The sequence below is a fragment of the Etheostoma cragini genome, chromosome 23 (genome assembly GCF_013103735.1).
Source record: "Etheostoma cragini isolate CJK2018 chromosome 23, CSU_Ecrag_1.0, whole genome shotgun sequence".
Taxonomy (NCBI): domain Eukaryota; kingdom Metazoa; phylum Chordata; class Actinopteri; order Perciformes; family Percidae; genus Etheostoma; species Etheostoma cragini.
Window position 1 is genome coordinate 2,611,092 of NC_048429.1, and position 18,326 is coordinate 2,629,417.

The 18,326-nt window shown below is 41.4% G+C and overlaps 2 long non-coding RNA genes across 2 annotated transcripts in view; one reads left to right on the forward strand and one right to left on the reverse strand.

Moving 5' to 3' along the window:
• Nucleotides 1-4,313, reverse strand: part of LOC117938431 — a 9,034-nt gene extending 4,721 nt beyond the window's left edge. The window contains exon 1 of the long non-coding RNA XR_004655392.1: nt 4,302-4,313. This is a non-coding gene — a long non-coding RNA (uncharacterized LOC117938431). The remainder of the gene's footprint in view (nt 1-4,301) is intronic.
• Nucleotides 1-18,326, forward strand: part of LOC117938429 — a 438,129-nt gene that overhangs the window by 255,438 nt on the left and 164,365 nt on the right. The window lies entirely within an intron of this gene.

Genomic DNA, 18,326 nt, shown 5'->3' on the forward strand with positions numbered 1-18,326 from the left:
CCCCCCCCCCCCCCCCCCGCCTCCTCCCCTCCTTCCCGTACCCACGGCATCTCTCTGTTTAATACAGAAGCTGGAGATGAAAAATGGTGTGCTTTTGTTTATTTGCCACCGATGCAAATGCGACCACAGCAGGATTAGTGAGTTCTCCATCTCTTTGCTGATAGCGGTGGGAAGAAAGAGGGGATTTTTATGCAAAAAAGATCTCTCCCACCCTTGCTATGACAATTGCAATGCATCACTTCATAGACAGTTTTTAATCTGTTTCAAACCAACCACACTTTGAACTGCTGGGAATGCGAGATATACAACTGTGGGTATACGTGCGTGTGTGTGTGTGTGTGTGTGTGTGTGTGTGAAAGAGAGTGCTTGTGTGTATGTGCTGTATGTGTTTTCCTGTGATTAATCTTTGGAGTTGGTTTAAGCACACTGCTGACACAGCACAGATCTCCCTCTCCCTCCCCCTCTCTGGCTAACTTTGTCTCTCTGTCTGAACGCCCTTGGATTTGGCTTTGAATAACAAAAAGTTTGCATCCTAATTCAGTGGTGGTCCATATTATCCAACTTTTCTTTTACTGTAAAGAAAACTTAACTCAGAGCCTGTAAATTGACCTTAAATCCAAAATCTGCACAGTTTGAACTCCTTAGATTTTTTTGTATAGACTCACAATTCCCAATCATACAAATTGCAGCTACATATCTTTGGAAAAAAATGTAATATTCTGCTAGCTGCACGAAGGATTTGTTCGTAGAAACCAATTTTGACAAAGACGAGAAACTAATAGAGTGACACATCCATCCAATGAAAAGTCAATCAGTTATATTTTACATTTTACATAAGTACACTTGTTCTTGCAACTACATTTGCTAGCATTGTTTCTATACTTTTATTTTACAATATTTACAGGGAATGCATGGGTTTGTTAATTATTATTTCAACCTAGGTAGATATCTATTTAACCATTTTCAGGTAACAATAAACATTTGACATGTAGCAATTGAAATGCCTCACATCTCTTACATTTTTTTCCCATGATGCAATGACAGTAAACGATCTATTACTTAGACTGAGAGCACTAAAGCTTTACTATCTAATGTGTTTGATGTGTTTCATTAAAGCTGGATGCTGGTTGTGTGAGTGTGTTTGTTCTCCAGCCTGTCTTGAAACATTTATGTTGATCTCAATAAAATTGAGGTAAAACTAAGTGCAGTGTAATCTAGAGATAGGAAACACTTTTGACTTTTCAACAAAATGTAGTCCAGGGACACCTTTTCAGACATATGACCAAATCCTTGCCCGGACTTCTGGACTGCACCAAATAAGTTATATACATATTGTGATCATGCTGATGCAGATATTGAGTTGGTTGGACTGCTGTTTGATTTGAAGCATCACTGGCGAGCAGTCAACACACTTGACATTAAGTTCATGTACCCTACGAAAACAAAACGACCTACAGCAGCTGTGTTTGAAACTGTTCCATATCTCCCCTGTTGTCCCTTTTAAAAATGTCTATATCAGAAATATTGCATTCTTTTTAACCAAATTACCATAAAAAAAGATGGATTCCAATAACACTCATTGCAAATACAATCACTTTCATTGAATTTCAGGTGTAAATTGAAATGGTTTCCATTCAGCATCCTGAACAAACTCATCCACTCAACATACACTCCTCTGATCTTAACCATTAATCAAAATAATTCATAATTTCTGTCTATTAACTCAAATATTAGGTATAATTCTATACAAATGGGAGTTATTGACCATGGATTCCAAAAAGTTGTGTAAAACTAGTGGTAGTAAGGTGGTGGTAGTGAAATTCCCTCCCCAAAAAAATGCGTTGAAAATGTCAAATTTCAAAAAAAAAGTATGCATTGTGGGTATGTATTGGACAGTATAGTGAAGGACAGTTACAGCAGAGATTTGGAACACCACTCCAAAATGGCGAACACACTGTACAGTGTACTATTTCCCTGATAGGGAACAGGGAAGTGCATTCAACCACGTACGTAGATACCACCCAAACATAGCATAATCAATAGTAATAATTTTATAGAATCTCTTTTTTTACCTAATATTGGACTCGCCAGGTCAGAGCTTATGTAGTTGCTTGCTTTGTACTAAAAAAATTACTTTAGTAGAGTGCAAATACGGTACGGTTAAGTAGGAATGTTTCCTGTTTGTTGCATGTTGTCACTGATCTTACTCTCCCGTCGTTTCCTTTCATCTGTTTGCCAATAAAGGCTTAAAAGGTCCAAAAACAATGTAGTCAATTACTGTAGATCCTTGATATGGTCAAGATTTGAGTCATAATGAAGTATACTTCTGAACACTTTGTCATAATATATACTTGTATTTTCCTTTACCATTTTGAACATAAGAACCTCTGAAGAAAGTGTGTGTATGGATACTGTATGGTTACTAAAAGCAATGAGCATTAGTATGGGTTTATTTCGAGGCAGATTTGTGATATTTTCGTACATCTAACAACAATGATAAAGGCTTAGCTCGTGCATAGCATGCTGTTGGTAATTAATAGAGATGGCCTAAACATGTGTCAGTATAAGCTTTTTAGAAATGCATCCAATTTCAAATATTTCTCCCCTAGCACTGAAGTGTTTACCAGAATAAAAGAGAAGGGTGTGTTTCCCCGGAGTCCATTTCCTCATAAATAAAGCCCGTCTGCTTACTTTCCTTTGCATGCTCCTTTGATTCCACGTATTCAGACGTGTCTCAGTGTCAGATCAAACCTTCAAACATCCATCACCTAACCCTTTAGGAGAAAAGAAGAACTGCCAAAATCCCAAACTGTCATCAGAACACGCTACGCCGTTGTCTGTCCTACAGACGGATACAGCAAACTCTGAGTTTTTGTTTAGGATTTCTGACTGACTACACAATCATGAAGGGCTACGGGCGCGTATGACTGCATATCGTGAAAAGGGAAGAGAAAAGGGGGTAAAAAGAAGGAAAACACGGGCCTGTTTATCTTTCTAACCGCTGTTGGCGTCCTGAGGAGAATGTCTGGCTCTGGGTAGATACCAATGGGGATGACACAAAGGCGAGATAAAGCGTTAAGACATTTTTTACTCATCAAATTTAATAAGCCTCATCTCAGACACACAGGTATTCAGCGCGACGCTTTCAGGGAAAAGGTAAACACATCCATTTTGTAAGCTCTCGCAGTGATCCCCAAAAAAAACAACCTCAAACCAGCAGCTGACATGCATTCTAAACGTGTCAGGGTGACAATAAGATACACTATGAATAATAGAATAAACAGATACATATTTTCCCCATATGCCTCTCTCTCTCCTCTATGGTTGACACCTTGGCGGCGTTATAAAACCCCCACATCAGAAAATACTTTACTTTTACCGCTCCGCCCTTTCCTACCTTCCTTCCCCTCTGTTCTCGCAGGGGCTTACCTGTGCCCTGCTCGACTGACACCTAGCATTCGAAACCGCTCGGCGGGATTTAATCAGTCGTCATTATGGCTGTGGGAGAAAGAGAGGCTGTGGCACAATGCTGACACAAAGACGGTCTAAGGGGATCTTTGTGCTGTAAATGTGCTTCTCACAGTGGCTGCGTGACAGCTGACGGCGAGTCGCTGAAACACTGATCCACTGTTTTCTTGTAGAGACATCATGGTGAATACAGAGGTGCCATGGCGTGCACTGAAAGCTGCCTCAAAGACCTGAATGCTGCACAACACCTGCATGGCTGCTGTGGTGGATTAGGGTGTCAACACACACAATGGCTGAGGGAACTCAATGCCCCCCCCCCCCCCCCAATATGCTCTCTGACGTTCACCATTGTCAACCGCTCTACTTTATTTATCACCTTTAACGTGGGAATTAAGGGGAAGGGAAATGGCGACAGGTTATTGAAAAATATTTATACACTGTGAAAAATAAACATTTTTCAGTTAAAGTTCATTTCCGACAGGGATTATCCCGAGGATGTGACAGAGGTTCTTGTTTCCTGTTTCCTGCACTTTGGTTCGGGGGGAAAAGATGGCGGAAAAACACACTGAGGAAGAAGAAGAAGTCCATTCCAGCGCAACAGATGGAGCTGAGAGCGGGTGAGGAGGAGGAGGAGGAGGAGGAGGAGGAGGAGTAGAGCGGGTGAAGGATAAGGAAAGGCTGGTGAGTCTTCGGCAGGAGAATTTGGCAGGACGGCAAAGAGTGTCGGAGCCTGGCAGCGCCACAAAGAGCCGTGGCTCTCGATCCAGCTCTGCTCCACACCTCTCTGGCAGACATGCCATCACAGGCTTTGTTTACATGGGTCTGTGTACCACTGGGAACCTTGGAGAAAATACAGAATGAGGTGCAGTACATGTGACGTGTATGATGAGCAACTCCCCTATTATGCTGTGTATTTTTCTTCTTTTCTCTCCATCTTTGTTATTGAGCACCACTGCTACAAATACAAACACTTAAATGAAAAATGTTGCCATGACAAAGCATATTTGTATTTTACTGTTTGTAAAACAGATTGCATACTGTGTGCTGGGCAGTTGTATATGGAACCAAACACTTTAGACGCTGAAGAAAAACACATACTTCTGTAAAGGCTGAATATTCATCTTTATATTAATACTGGGGATGTGGATCCAGTCCTCTAAATTTTTTCATTGTTAAAAAAAGGTTAAAACCACTGGCCTAATTGTTCACCAAATTCAATTTACATTTTTATTTTTCATTTTAAAGGTTTTAAGATGTCTTGTTAGTGAACAAACATAGAAACAAACAGACCTTAAAGGGGAAATATCATGCTAATTTTCAGGTTGATATTTGTATTTTGGGTTTCTACTAGAAGTTGTTTACAAAAACATTATTTTTCTCACATTGTCTAAAGATACCGGTAGAACCTTTGTCAGAAACGCTCGGTTTTAGAGCCTGTCTCTTTAAGCTGCATTCCCAAAAAATTCCTGACTTCTCTGATAGGTCAGCGTTTCCAGGTCTTCTGCATCTGAGCTCTCGGTGTCTCTGCCCGTCATTGCAGCCGGTGGTACGGCTTTAGCACCACTTTCTACCTATAAATATCTATATTAGAGTTGTGACATCACAACCGTACGGTTGTCCTGACGGCTCGTGTATAGTCACCGCTTCTGAATACGGGCTGTGTGCTTTTCTCTCTGGATTGAGCATTTTGATACTTTCACAGTATTTATCTAGGACCTCAACCTGCTTTGTAAACAAAAAAGACATCAACAATATGGGAACTTTTAACACATAATCTCTTTCACGGACCTAATATGCTTGTTTGCACAACTACAATCACTATTTTAGTCAGACAGTGAACAGTGAGTATTAAGTTCATCTCTGGTGTCAATCACATGAACTAAAATAATAGACTGACAGTAACATGTAAAAACAAACCATTCTGAGCAGCACAGCCTCTTTCACACATGCACGGACACGTTACACTCTTCATTAGCTTCACTGAAATATATCAGTAAAACAGGGATAACAATAACTGAAAAGTAAAAGCCTGCTAATATTTACACACCCTGGATAAATAGACTCCAGTTTAAGTCGACTCACACTCCATATTTTATCCTAGTCAGAGTAAATCTCTAACACTGCTGTAGCCTCCCTTCTTCTGCTACCCTTCAGTGACAGTGCTGGCAGAGTAGCAGAGTAATGCAGTAATGGTATCAGAGAATTAGGCCCTAAGCGCAGGGCTTTGACGGCCTGCCTGCCGATGATGGATGTCTTCAGAAACTAAACTACTCCGTCCTCTGCACCCCAGAGCACTGCTGTTGCGTGTTGGGATCCCCTCTGTAATGCCACAATGGATATTTGAGAGAGTGTGTGTGTGTGTATGTGTGTGTATGTGTGTGTGTGTGTGTGTGTGTGTGTGTGAACATGCATGTAGATGACTTTAAAGTGTTTGCATGTGCTCTGCGTAGGTTTCTGTGCACATGTGCTCAGACTTAGTGTGTGTGTGTTCTGCTTGAATGAACTTGGGAGAGTCGAAGGCTCTTAGCGTGGAATGTGAGGGACGTTATATAAACACATTACCGACGGTACCAACGCACAGCCGTACACACTGCTGGCGCCAGCCCACACTGCATTAGCTGACATTTTATACAAAAATGGTGAAAATGGACCGTCTGGTGAGAACCAGAGAAACCCTCCGTTGCTCTCTCAGACTGTGTTTGGGTTGAAGTTGTTCTCTTTTTAGCCTCCTTTGACTTTTGATTGCTGACTCTGCCTCCCAAAGGGACTGTCATGAGGTGCTGCGGTCATTCTGTCTGCTCATATGACCTGACAATTTAAACGGGAAGTCTAAAGGATTTGGTAATTTACATCAAATACAGGAATGGGAAATTAGTGGGAGCACTAAATGGAATCTGGTTACATGGCCAAAGCAGCGTACAAATGCTCCAGCACATGAAAGCATCTCCTGTACATTTACACACTAAAAAGCACCAATAAATGGTAAACAAATGCAGAAAAAACGTGCACACTCGCAATGAAACCTACACACGTGTTCTCCCATGCACACCAAAAAACGAAAACACCGACTTTAAAAAAGCAATTAACTCCAGATAGCAAGGACATGAAAGGCAGCGGGATGCTGTGAACATTAAAAGGCACAGAAGCCCGAGCGTTACTTTCCTGTGTGTCTTTAAGGCTTTCTCAATCCAGGCCCTTCTAAATAGGATTCAATAATTTCCAGGTTGCTGGTTTTTACTTCAAAAGATTTCCCACCAAACGGCTTAAGTCCATCAGAGAGAGAAAGAGAAGGAAAACACTGACAACTCATTAAATGTTATCGTTCACTTTATTACATTGTACTGTGCTTCCACTGCGCCACTAAGGTGGTTTCACTCATGACACAGGGGGGCACGTTGGAAACCTGCGCTGTGTTGCTATTGGATGTTATGGAAATCAGTCATTGCAGGACAAATGGCCAGTGTCTGAGCAGAGCAGCTGGTAAAAACCTTTTGAAATTTGCGCTTTTGACCAGCGGGAATTCAAGAGGTGCTTCACATGGCAAACATTAGGAAATGAACATTCAGTACAGATTCTTCTCAGAAGGTAGTTTTCCATATATATTTGAAAATCGTACACACTGTATCTTGATTTTTCTTTTTGCGACGATATTTATAAACACTTGTTTTCCCTAGAATCGATTCTTTTTGTATTTACCAAAGAATCTCCCTAAAAATTCTGTTTATATAATACCGCAGACGGTTACCACATCACCTTTTTTTTTTTTTTAGGGAAACAGTCAAAGCAGAAAATACAGAAATGCATCTAATGTACTTCTTTGCCAATTAAATAAATATCAGACTGACTGACATGTGATGTGCATTTATTTTTATTTTTTAAAACTAGTATCTAATTATATTACTAATGTCTCATTTTTCCTTTAAGATTTTTTTAGCAATGGGGGCAGGTCTGTCCGAACAACATTCACCTCTATTCACACACATTGAGGCAAATTTTTATATTATATTTCACTGACTCACTTATCGTTGTAATGTTTCCATTACATTTTGCGTCTGCCCTATTTCTGATACCAGGGCGGTAGAAGTTTTGCCATGGTGGGCCGCCACTACAAAATCAGCACAGAGGAAACACTATATTGTCTCTATAAGTGTATTATTCAACTTTTGTTTTGTGTTTCAGATTGGAAAGAAAATCGCACTACTCCAATTTTCAATTCAATTTTATTTATAGTATTAGTTCATAACAAGAGTTATCTCAAGACACTTTACAGATAGAGTAGGTCTAGACCACATAATTTACAAGAACCCATCACTTCTAGGAGTTCCCTCCAGAGCAAGCAACAGTGTGATCAAATCGCAATACAAATGGCAGGCATGCTGTACAAATCGAACCGACACCCATCTATCTTGAAAAAATCAAATCGGGACAAAAGCATATGGTCCCAGCCGTAGCAAACATTCAGTTTTTAAACTCCCGGGATGCAGGGAAAAAGTGATTAATTGGCATTATCTTTGAGAAGTCATAGATGTGGAGATGACCCCATGCATTGATGTGGAAAGTTTCTGATCATCCATAGCAGCTAGCTGCAAAACGGCTAACACTTTTAATATCGGTTTATAATTTGTTTGCATTGTGGTTACATCATCTGGCGACAGCTTTCTCTCTGTTTCACTTGATGTTGAACATGCATGACATGTATGTAAACCGAAGACGCAGGTCTTGGCCCGTCCTGAACGTTGCTGTCCATCAAATGCTTTTCAGCAAGCCTCCTGAGTTTGATATCTGCTGCAGAGGCCGAACAGAATCCAGACTGGCAACACGAGCCATCCGGAGTAAAGAAGGAATTGTGTTACAGGTGATGGAGAGGGAAGACAGAGAAAGAAGTGGTGGCAAACCTGTCTGCTTCTTATGAATGTGTAAAACAGCTCTTGAACAGATCGGCCTCTTACTTCTTCTTCTTCTTCTTCCGCCCTCCGTGCACCTCCCATGTCCGTTAACCCCCTCGTAAAGAGAGAAATGTTTGATCACCGGGGAACGTGCACATAGGGACGTTTAGCCAGGCGAATGGAGTGCCCCCTCCTTCTCCTGGGCCGCCAACACACCGCTGACTGGGAGAGCGGCCAGGAAGAGAGAAGAGAAAGTCAGTCTGAATGTCAGCTGGCTGGGCTCCGGCTGCAGCGACGCCATCTCCCAACACACACACACACACACACACACACACAAACACACCCAGGCATGTATGGACATCAGCATGCAAGTACACGCTGCACTATATGTACAAGCAAACATTCACACATTCACACACATTCACACACATTCACCCTGTCACGCTGCTCATGCTCAGACTACACACTCTCAAACACACACTCGTACACATGCACAACCTCGAGTCCCCTGGCAGCGCGTCTTTCCACAGCGCCGGCCTGTGATACTGAGGCTGAAGGAATTTGCTGTGGATTACTTCTGGACTGAGGCGGGCAGCTTTGGCGAAGAGCGGCCAGGCCACTTTGAGGATTTAACCAGCAGCAGCCACTGCCTCCCAAAAGCCCCGGGAGCCACCCCGACAACCGCACGCACGCACGCACGCACGCACGCACGCACGCACACCTACCTGTCTCTTCTTTCCCCCTCTTTCTCTTTCACTTCAAATGCTTTTACAATTCATTTCCTTTACTGTCATTGTGTTACAGAAACTTGGATTCAAAATTGGTGAACAATCTGTTGTTTTTTAAAAACCAACACACTAAAGTTGGGATATTAAAACCAGCATGGACAACAAAACAGCACATAAAGGGATGTAATGATGGGCTCTCAAAATACTTGAATTTTTTGAAACAATGTCATCATGTTGTACCTCAAAGATTCATTTAAAATATCCAGAGAGCACTAAGACTTTTTTATCATGTTAGGTCAAATCAATGAACCTGTTTCGTCATGTTGTTTTTAAATATAGATTCTATGATGTTGGGCAGATTCCAAAAGTTATTATGGGGGAAAGGCTAATACCTCTAATGCTGTTGGAGGGAGCCGCTTTGTTTGGTTACTGGTGTCTGTAACAGTGGTAGCTAGTGAGACCTGTGACCTGTAGATTATCCAGGGAATGTTAACTGCCACTCCCTAATGAAGTTGGTCATCTCAGAAAATGTGTGTGAAGCGTGAGAGAACATACACGTTTTCACCCTGTGAACTTTTGACGAAACCACTCTCTCCTGCACTGCACAGAAAAATTCCTCCAATTTTTTCTTTCCCCCCCACCCCACATCCAAGCCTTCTCAGCCTGACGTGAAAATCTATGTATTTATCATCCTATCAAAAATGATGAGGGCAAGGACAAAACTGAGTGGAAAAGAAAACCAGGAGAGGGTGGGGGAGAGAAGAAGAAAACAGCAGTAAAAAGAGCAATGGGGAGTGGATGGAAGGAGTCGGGTTTCAGTAGGGGGCAATGCAAGGCTACACACCGAGAGAGCTGAGGCTGACTACTTCCAGCAACACACACAGATCATCTTCAATATCAGCCATTACACAATGGTTACTGTTCCTTTATAACACATCAGGGGTATTTGGGCAGTGACCAAAACCTCATCGTCATGGTCAGCATTTCTCGATATTATAGGAAATGCTTCGGGCAACAAGGGGCAACCCTAGAAATAACCCCAGAGTGAAATACATAGAGTATAGATATATAGATAGATGATATGATGGTTAGGAAACGCTGTAAACATAAAAAAGAAGAAAGTTGAGACAATGTCTGTTAGCGAATGAATGACAGTAGAAATAACTATTAGACTATATAACATAATAACTACTGAGCTGTACATATCTAGTAATTACTGTGTATTGAAGTTGTCCACCTCCCGCACATTGCTGCCATTTAAACACCTCCTTGTTTGTGTAGAAGCAAACCTAGAAACCCCCAAAACGAAACAATTTTCATAAAATATACCGCACTTATAATAAAAGTGTGCATCCCCCGCCTTCTCCCCCCCACCACCGCTGCTCTACATCCACACTCATCAGCAGCTTTTAATCTAGCCAGAATTACCATATTCAAATGGTTTTCCTAATGACTTTCATCCGGCAAAAAGGTAATTTCATACACAAGAGTAGCGTTCAACTTGGAGGCGGCAGAGACAAAGCTGAGTGCAGGGGGCAAAAGATACAGCAGTTTGATTGCCAGAGCAGTATGCAGGCGCTCTTTTTTTTTTCTTTCTTTCTTTTTTTTTTAATAAAGTTGTTTTTAATTGAACATTCATGGGCTTCAACTTTGAACTGTAAACGCTGGCGTCCTGTATGTGCAGGAGCCGCTCAGGGGGAGAAGGAGCTGTTAGCGCAGGTGTAAATGGCATATCATGGGCTAATACTGGGGTGGGAATTGGAGGATTCAAGTGATCAGGCCACCGTTGGGTGGCCTGAACACACATACACATTGAGGATGCATGTAACACACACATTGAGGATGCACGTAACACACACAGTGACACAAACGCACGGAAACTCTTTTGAAATTTTATTCTTGAGTTCAAAAACAATTAAGAGCAGTGGTGCTTTGATGTTCCGTGCTGCCCCGCAGGTCACGAGGGAGAGTGTTTCTTTATCTTAATTGAAAAAATGAAATCATTAACCTGATGCCACTGTTTCTGAATGACAAGTCCTCACTCTTTCCCCTTAACTAGCAGCGAGAGAGAACATGAAGAGACATGCTCGAGAAGAAAGTAGGTGGGAGGACAATTTCAATAACACAAGAAAAAGAAAGTTTAGTGGATGTAATTTGATTAATAATGCTAAACGGAGGCTGGGAGGGGGCAAGATAGGACCGAGGGAACAAATTAGCCAGCACAGCTGGGGAAGGACTCCGTTCGGCAGGGTATCAAAGGCTCCCAACACCGCCTTTCTCCTCCACGCCCCCGCAAACTCAAGTTGAAATCTGGTATCTTGTCAAACGGGCATCAGAAGTGTCTTCCTTTTATTGGGCTATTTTTTTCTTCTTCTTCCTTCTTAATTTTACTCATTCACACATTCATTCATTAATTCATCGCTGACAACATGAAAATGGCATTTATGTTGTTGTTTTTACAAATTTCAGATCAGTTATTAAAAAACGGATCAATAGTATTAGTCAAAGATAGAAGTTGTGTTTTCTTTCTTTGCGTCTGGCTGCCATTGGAACGGATCAACAGTTCAGAACAGCATGACAAGTCAGATGAAGCGGCTCATAAGAAGCTTAAGTGACTCATTTGAAATCAACCCGTGTACATCAGTGATTTTGTGTCAAAAAACATGAAAACATTCTGTTACATTTAACCGTGGAGATGCATATGATTTTCCAAAAGATGTTTCATTATATTCAAATGCCCACGACATGCGTACATACATTTGCAGATAACGCCTTGGCCTGTTGAGATAGTGGGTAAGTGTGTGTGTGTGTGATAGTGTGTGTGTGTGTGTGTGTGTGTGTGCGTGTTTGTGTGTGTGTGTGTGTGTGTGTTGGGTGGGAGTGGGAGTCAGCTTGTCATAACACATCTAGCGTTTAGCGGGCTAATCGTGGGAGACGACCATGTTGTTTTGATCACCTGTAGTATTACGGCTAATGTAAATAAAGGCTCACACTGGAGGCCTGTCACTCTGCTTGTCTGAGGGCTGCAAGAGGGAGGGGGGGGGGGTGACCAAGGTAAGAAAAATCACTTCTTCTTATCTCTTTTCCTCTGACCTGAAACAGTCAAACTGCGGTGCATGAAGTCACAGAGAAAAGAGCTGGTGGAGGGGAAAACGCACACGGGAGTAATCTCGATTTTTAAAGGAGCTCCACGTGGCGATACATCATTGTCAAACTAGTCGTGACTCCTCGGCGTAATTAGCGTAAATAAACAAGATCATGGGGAAGAACAATTTTTGACTCCCAGCAGTAGAAATCCAAGTATCTTACTAAGTATCTTTTAGGTAAAATTAACAAGCCATAATGTAAAAAAACACTAGAAGTAAAGGTCTGAATTTTACTTTCAAAGTATTATCCGCTGAATGTATGTAGTCCTCTCTTCAAAGTAACAGTTCTTGTCTACCTGTATATTACAGTGCATTTTACAGTTATAATTACCGTTGCATTATTTAACCTTTTAAGCAAGTTTTTGGTATTGTAGCTGGTCCATGTTGAGCTCATTTGAATACCTTCATATATACTTTTGTTAGTCTGTAACACTGTTTATTAAAATACAACAGATGACTGTGTGTGTATAATATCAATAAGAAAAGTAACCAGTAAGCGTATCTATGAACTTAAGGGGAGTAAATCTAAAATGTGTCGTACGTGTACGTGTTTTGATGTTTTTTTCATTTTTTCACTTTTACTAAACTAAATTACAACTACTTGAGTAAATTAATTTTATTACGCCATTTGAACATGAATGCTTGACATCATGAACCCAAAGTGGTGATATAATTATATAAACAGTAATGATACAGTAATAACAAAAACATTACTATACAAAAGGATTAAATGACATCTTATAAAGTTGAATTTATGTTCATCCCATTGGTCAAATTCTTCATTTTTTGGGGAAAATTACGGGACTTTGTGGACAAATTAAAGTATTTCAGATAATTATGTTTAGGGCTGCAACACATTTTTAGTACTGCATTAATCTGCAGATCGTTTTGTCAATAAATCCATATTTGTTTAGACTATACAATATCAGAAAACAGGGGAAATGTCCCTCACAATTTCCTAAAGCCTGTGATGACCAGCAGTCCAGAACCCCAACATATTCCATTATTTTATAAAACAATAAACAGTGACAAATTCACACCATTTAGAAAGCTGCAAACATCACATGTTTGCCATGTTTGCTTGTAAAATGATTGATGATAGATATGTGCTCTTTTGGGCTTTTATATATTTTTTCAGGTCTTTATTTCCACATTTAGGAACTCTTCTATAATCTGACTTATAAGGTGCCATCCATATCAGTCTGTTAATCTTCTTGGAAACTGTCTTATTTGTTTACAGTAATTATCCTCCTGTCTCAGAGGTAAAGATGATTTTATTGATGGCAAAACACAATATGCAGCAGCTTGAAGAAGTGGTGAGGGGGTGCTGGGTTCGTTGACTTTTGCCCTGCACCTGTGTTTCACACACTGTTTCATCTGCGGTTTAGCACACATGCTGTACAGTATGTTGCAACAGTCACCTTGAAAGACCAGCAGAAAACCTTTCAAGTCAATATCTTTTTCCCACTGCACATGTAACCATCTGCCATCTGGGCCGAACGTCCTCCAGTGGAACTTCCAATCGTGCTCGTCATTATTTTCCACCTGATGTGGAATCATTATGAACACACAAACAGAAAACAGCAAAGCCTTTCAGTTTGGCTTTTATTACCATCACTAGAGTATTTTTCTTTTACAAAATAAAATGTCACTATTTCCATTGTCTGCATATGTAAAATTGTAACAATATTCCTTTGCATACACAAGAATATTAGCAGCAGAGCAGCCATTGTGACATAGCATGAACATACTTTTAGTTCATCTCAGTGGTGTAATGATGTCTTATAATCCCACATCCATATCTGCACTGACTCTAGCAGGCCACACCCCATATTTGGAGACTAATATAATGACTTTATATTCAGTTGAACGGTACACATTATAGTTAGATTATGCTTATTCGTCCCAATACATAAATATGTCATCTCTTGGGCAAAAGCTCTCGATTGTGCCTTGAATGAGGCAACAGGATCCCAGTGCACAATCATCTCTGTCCGTGAGTCTTTCAGAAGTTGAAGGATTTCATACAACACTTTCAGCGCCGTCTTATTTTCTTCCTTTTGAAAGAGAGGGAGTTGATTTATATTTTTCCCCTCCCTTCTCTCCCCCTGTACGGGTTTAACTTGGGCTATTTCAACCCCACTGAAAAAGTAAATGTGTTTCGAGGCTGCTTTCAGTCTGAGCTGCACAACTTATCTCCCTCTTCCTCTTTGTTATTAAATGCAGTGAGCGAATGATCGGCGTTTCTCTAAGGGACAGAGAGTGAGTCAAAAATCTAAAAGGGGAGGCACACTCCGTGCATTACCATAAAAAAGGTGTGTGTGTGTGTGTGTGTGTGTGTGTGAGTGACTTATTTTCTCCAGCCTATCTCATGTGCAGGGGTGGTCGCGACGCCTTTATCGGTTCACCAACAGGAGAACGGAAATGATTAACATCTAATTTAACCCAATCTCCAGCTCAATAGGCCGCCATTCAAAGGGACGCATCTATATGTATTTAAGAGGTAATCACTGGTCGGACCCCCGCTCTTAGACTCCCCGCTCCCCCTCCCTCCCCTTTTGTGCGGCGGGATAACACACAAACATATTTCCATCTGAATGGCAGGCCTTGGTGGCTAGATTTCTGAAGGAGAATCGCTGGTGTTATTGTCGGGTTGTTTGTGCGGGCCTCACTGTACTTGCATCATTTGAGTATGTGAGTGTGTACGCCTGTGCAAATGCATCCAAGTATGTTAATGCTGTTAGGGGAATATATGGTGTACAGTTAGTAGCCCAGATTGGCTGACTGCTGCTTAGGATGTCTCTAGTCAATTATAAAAGCAGTTGCAGTTTTTCTTCTTTTTACAAAACAGATATTGGACATTTTTTATTACTGCATGAGTGTTCCTATTTAATAATTAGCTCTATTTGTACAGTATGTATGATGGAGTGTAGTTACACAACAAATGTATTGCCTTGCTGTTGATGCTGTTAAGTGGCTGTGTAATTTTTCAACATTTAAGCTTTCATTAATCACTCTTAACCCTCCTGATGTCTTCGGGTCAAATTTGACCCATTTTCAAAAAATGTCTAAATCAGACAGTTGGATTTCTTACAACCAAATTGCAAAATTACATAAATGGTCCCATTTAACGCTCGTCTCAAGTAAAATGAAGGATCGAGGACACTAGCACCGGTGCGTCCTAGAGGAGCTAACAGCTAACAGACGCTACTAGCACCGACTAGCACTGCTCACTGCTGTTGTCTGAAAAACAACACAGACGGGACAAAATGTTGCGTTTACTGGTAAACTGGTAAGCCTTGAGACCGACGTAGAACCGACTATCTGCTATCTGTTGAGTTTTCCTCCCGTTACTCTGTCCTCTGGGACTGTCTACATCTAGAAACTAAGCTGCGCGGTGCAGGGAAGAACTCTGACTGGCACATGATCAGACGGGGGTTTACGGAGCGCTAGATGGGCTTTGCAAAAAAACTCAGCGTTCTATGAAATGACGCATTAAAAAAAAAATCGCTCGATCACGCCAGATTAAAATTGTATTAATTGTGCAGCCCTAAGGTATCGTGTTACAGATTTGATGCAACTATCACATGTTGGTGGGCGCTAGAAGAAAAGTCAGGGCATCACCAGCAGACATCTGCTGGCATTACAAAAATCTCTCTTTTACTAAGAATTTTTGATAAAGTTTATCTGGCAACACCTGTACAATAATGTAGTTTATCATAATTAATAATGCGCTGTCCTTTTCGCAGTAGTTTGACTGTGCACAAAGTGGAAATATCAGCTTTTGTGGTGCTAATACATAACTTGTATTATCAAAGTTTTGTCAAAATAATTTTCCCTCTTTTTTTCTGAAGTGTTTGAAGTAGAACACCTTGCCTGTGAGTATGGGAAATGGACAGATTTTGAAGCAAACTCTTTCATCCTTATGTCTTTTAAATCTACCAGAAGAAGACTTTCAGATTAAAAAAAGAAGTGTTTTTTTTTTTTTCTTCAAAGATTGCCTCGACAAAATGCAAGGATAAGTGAGAATGGAGTGTGAAGAAGAATCGAGGCCACTTTTGAATGGAGATGAGAGAGTCTGTGTGGAAGGTAGGGCTAGTGTGTGTCAGGGTAACCCTGGGCGAAGCCTGGCAGAGGCAGTTCTTCATTAAGGTGGGGTGGGGGGGAAATGAAGATCTCTCCGGAGCTTTCTATCAGAGCAGATTACATGCATGTAGACATGGTCAAAGAGAACAGCAGAAAAGAGGAGGACAAAAGTAAGTGTAAAAAAAAAAAAAGAAAGTTGGAATCAAAAGGAGTCATGTGCAATCTTGGCAATGGGGGTGATGACAGGTTTGCCTCACACCTGAGCTGTATTATGCATTCCATAATCGGACACACACACACACACACACACACACACACACACACACACACACACTGACTGATGGCAGCAGGGTTGTGTTGGGTTTCTCTGACAAGGTGAACTTCATGCATCGTGTACATGATATATAACTCCGGAGTGGTGAACAAAGGCAGGCCAGACAGAGCGAGAGAGGAGGAAAGAAGAAGAGGAGCACTTCTCCTCTTTCTTCCTCTCCCGCCGTCTGCTGCAAGTTTTTTTGTGTGTCTTTTCCTTGACGGGTGACAAAGGCACTGCTAGGTAGGTGACCTTCTTCCCCGTCCTGTTTCATGATGGTAGGAAAAACACCGGGTCAAGTCCATTCATCTGCCACTTCTGCTTTACTTTTCCCTTTTTTTGTGGTGGTTAAAGCAAAAAAAGAGGCAATGCATACATTCTATCAGAAGACTCACTGATGGATGAAATTACACTATGTCCAAAACCGTTGCCCACCAGAATCCAGGATCCTTAAACGAACGTCTAGAGCCTTTTATTCTTCCCCTTCCAGAAACATTTGGTTGCATTTTGAGAGAGTCGAATAAAGGAAAGAAAAAGAGGGCGAAACAGAGAAGGGAGAAAACTGTCCATTAACCAAAAAGTAATTTCTGTTGGTGTGCGCCTGGCTGCTCCGAGGTTTCTGGCCAGGCTAATAGCCTTTCATTACAAGTTTCCTCCCAAGCCCATTAGAGACAGGTCCGTGGCTGTCCGGCCCGCCGGCCCACCGACACACACACTTTGATCAGCTCTCTGTTCACTGACACACGTCTAATGACCAAGGAAGAGCAAAGAGGGCGGCCTGTGTTAACACATGCAGTAGCCACACACACACACACTTTTACTTACAGTGCAGCCATGAGATAAAGAAAGCCAAGACAGAAATTTTGGTCAGATTTTACACAGGTAAAAATGAATATTTCTTTTATTGTTTCTTATCTGAAGAGAGGATATTTCTTAACTTAACCTAAGCCTGCCTTAAGGAGCTGCAACAGGAATTTCATTGGTCTGGATATAAAAGGAGAGTTGTATCCTTTGATTGTCTGAGAGCTCTTTCAAACAAGAACTACTAAAGACATGTTTGGGCCACGAGATATTCAATTTCCCACTACACTATATGTGGATATCTGCATTCAAAACCTACAAGCTCTAACAGAGGCCGCAGTTTGTGTTGTATGCACACATGTAATCACATGCCGACATACACACACACACACACACACACACACACACACAGGGACAATCCCCGGCTCCAAAAATGAGAAAACAAGCCCTGTAATTAGCAAATTAGACTAAACTGCAGCTTTAATGCAGCCCTCTTTCTTCTGCTCTCAGAGGATTTACTCTTGGTCAGCACAGTGCATTCACACATTCCTAGAACAAATAGGTGTGTGTGTGTGTGTGTGTCTGTGTCTGTGTGTGTGTGTTGCCATTGTGTCTCCTGCCTCTTTAGTTATTTACAATATTTATTGTACCTCACCTCTGACCCTGTGGCTGTGGTTAGCTAACAATGCCATCAGACAGGATGCCAGCTCATCTGATGCATGACTCCAGGCTTTACAACAGAGCAGAGGTAAAGCAAACATGTTGTCCCATCAACCGTAAAAAAGGAACAAGTAAATAAGGTGTGTACTGGGTTTCCCCCAGAAAAGACTGGGGCCAGTCCCAGACTTATGGCAGCGTTAAAGTAGATCCCAGTAGTGTCCGGGATCATTGCGAAATT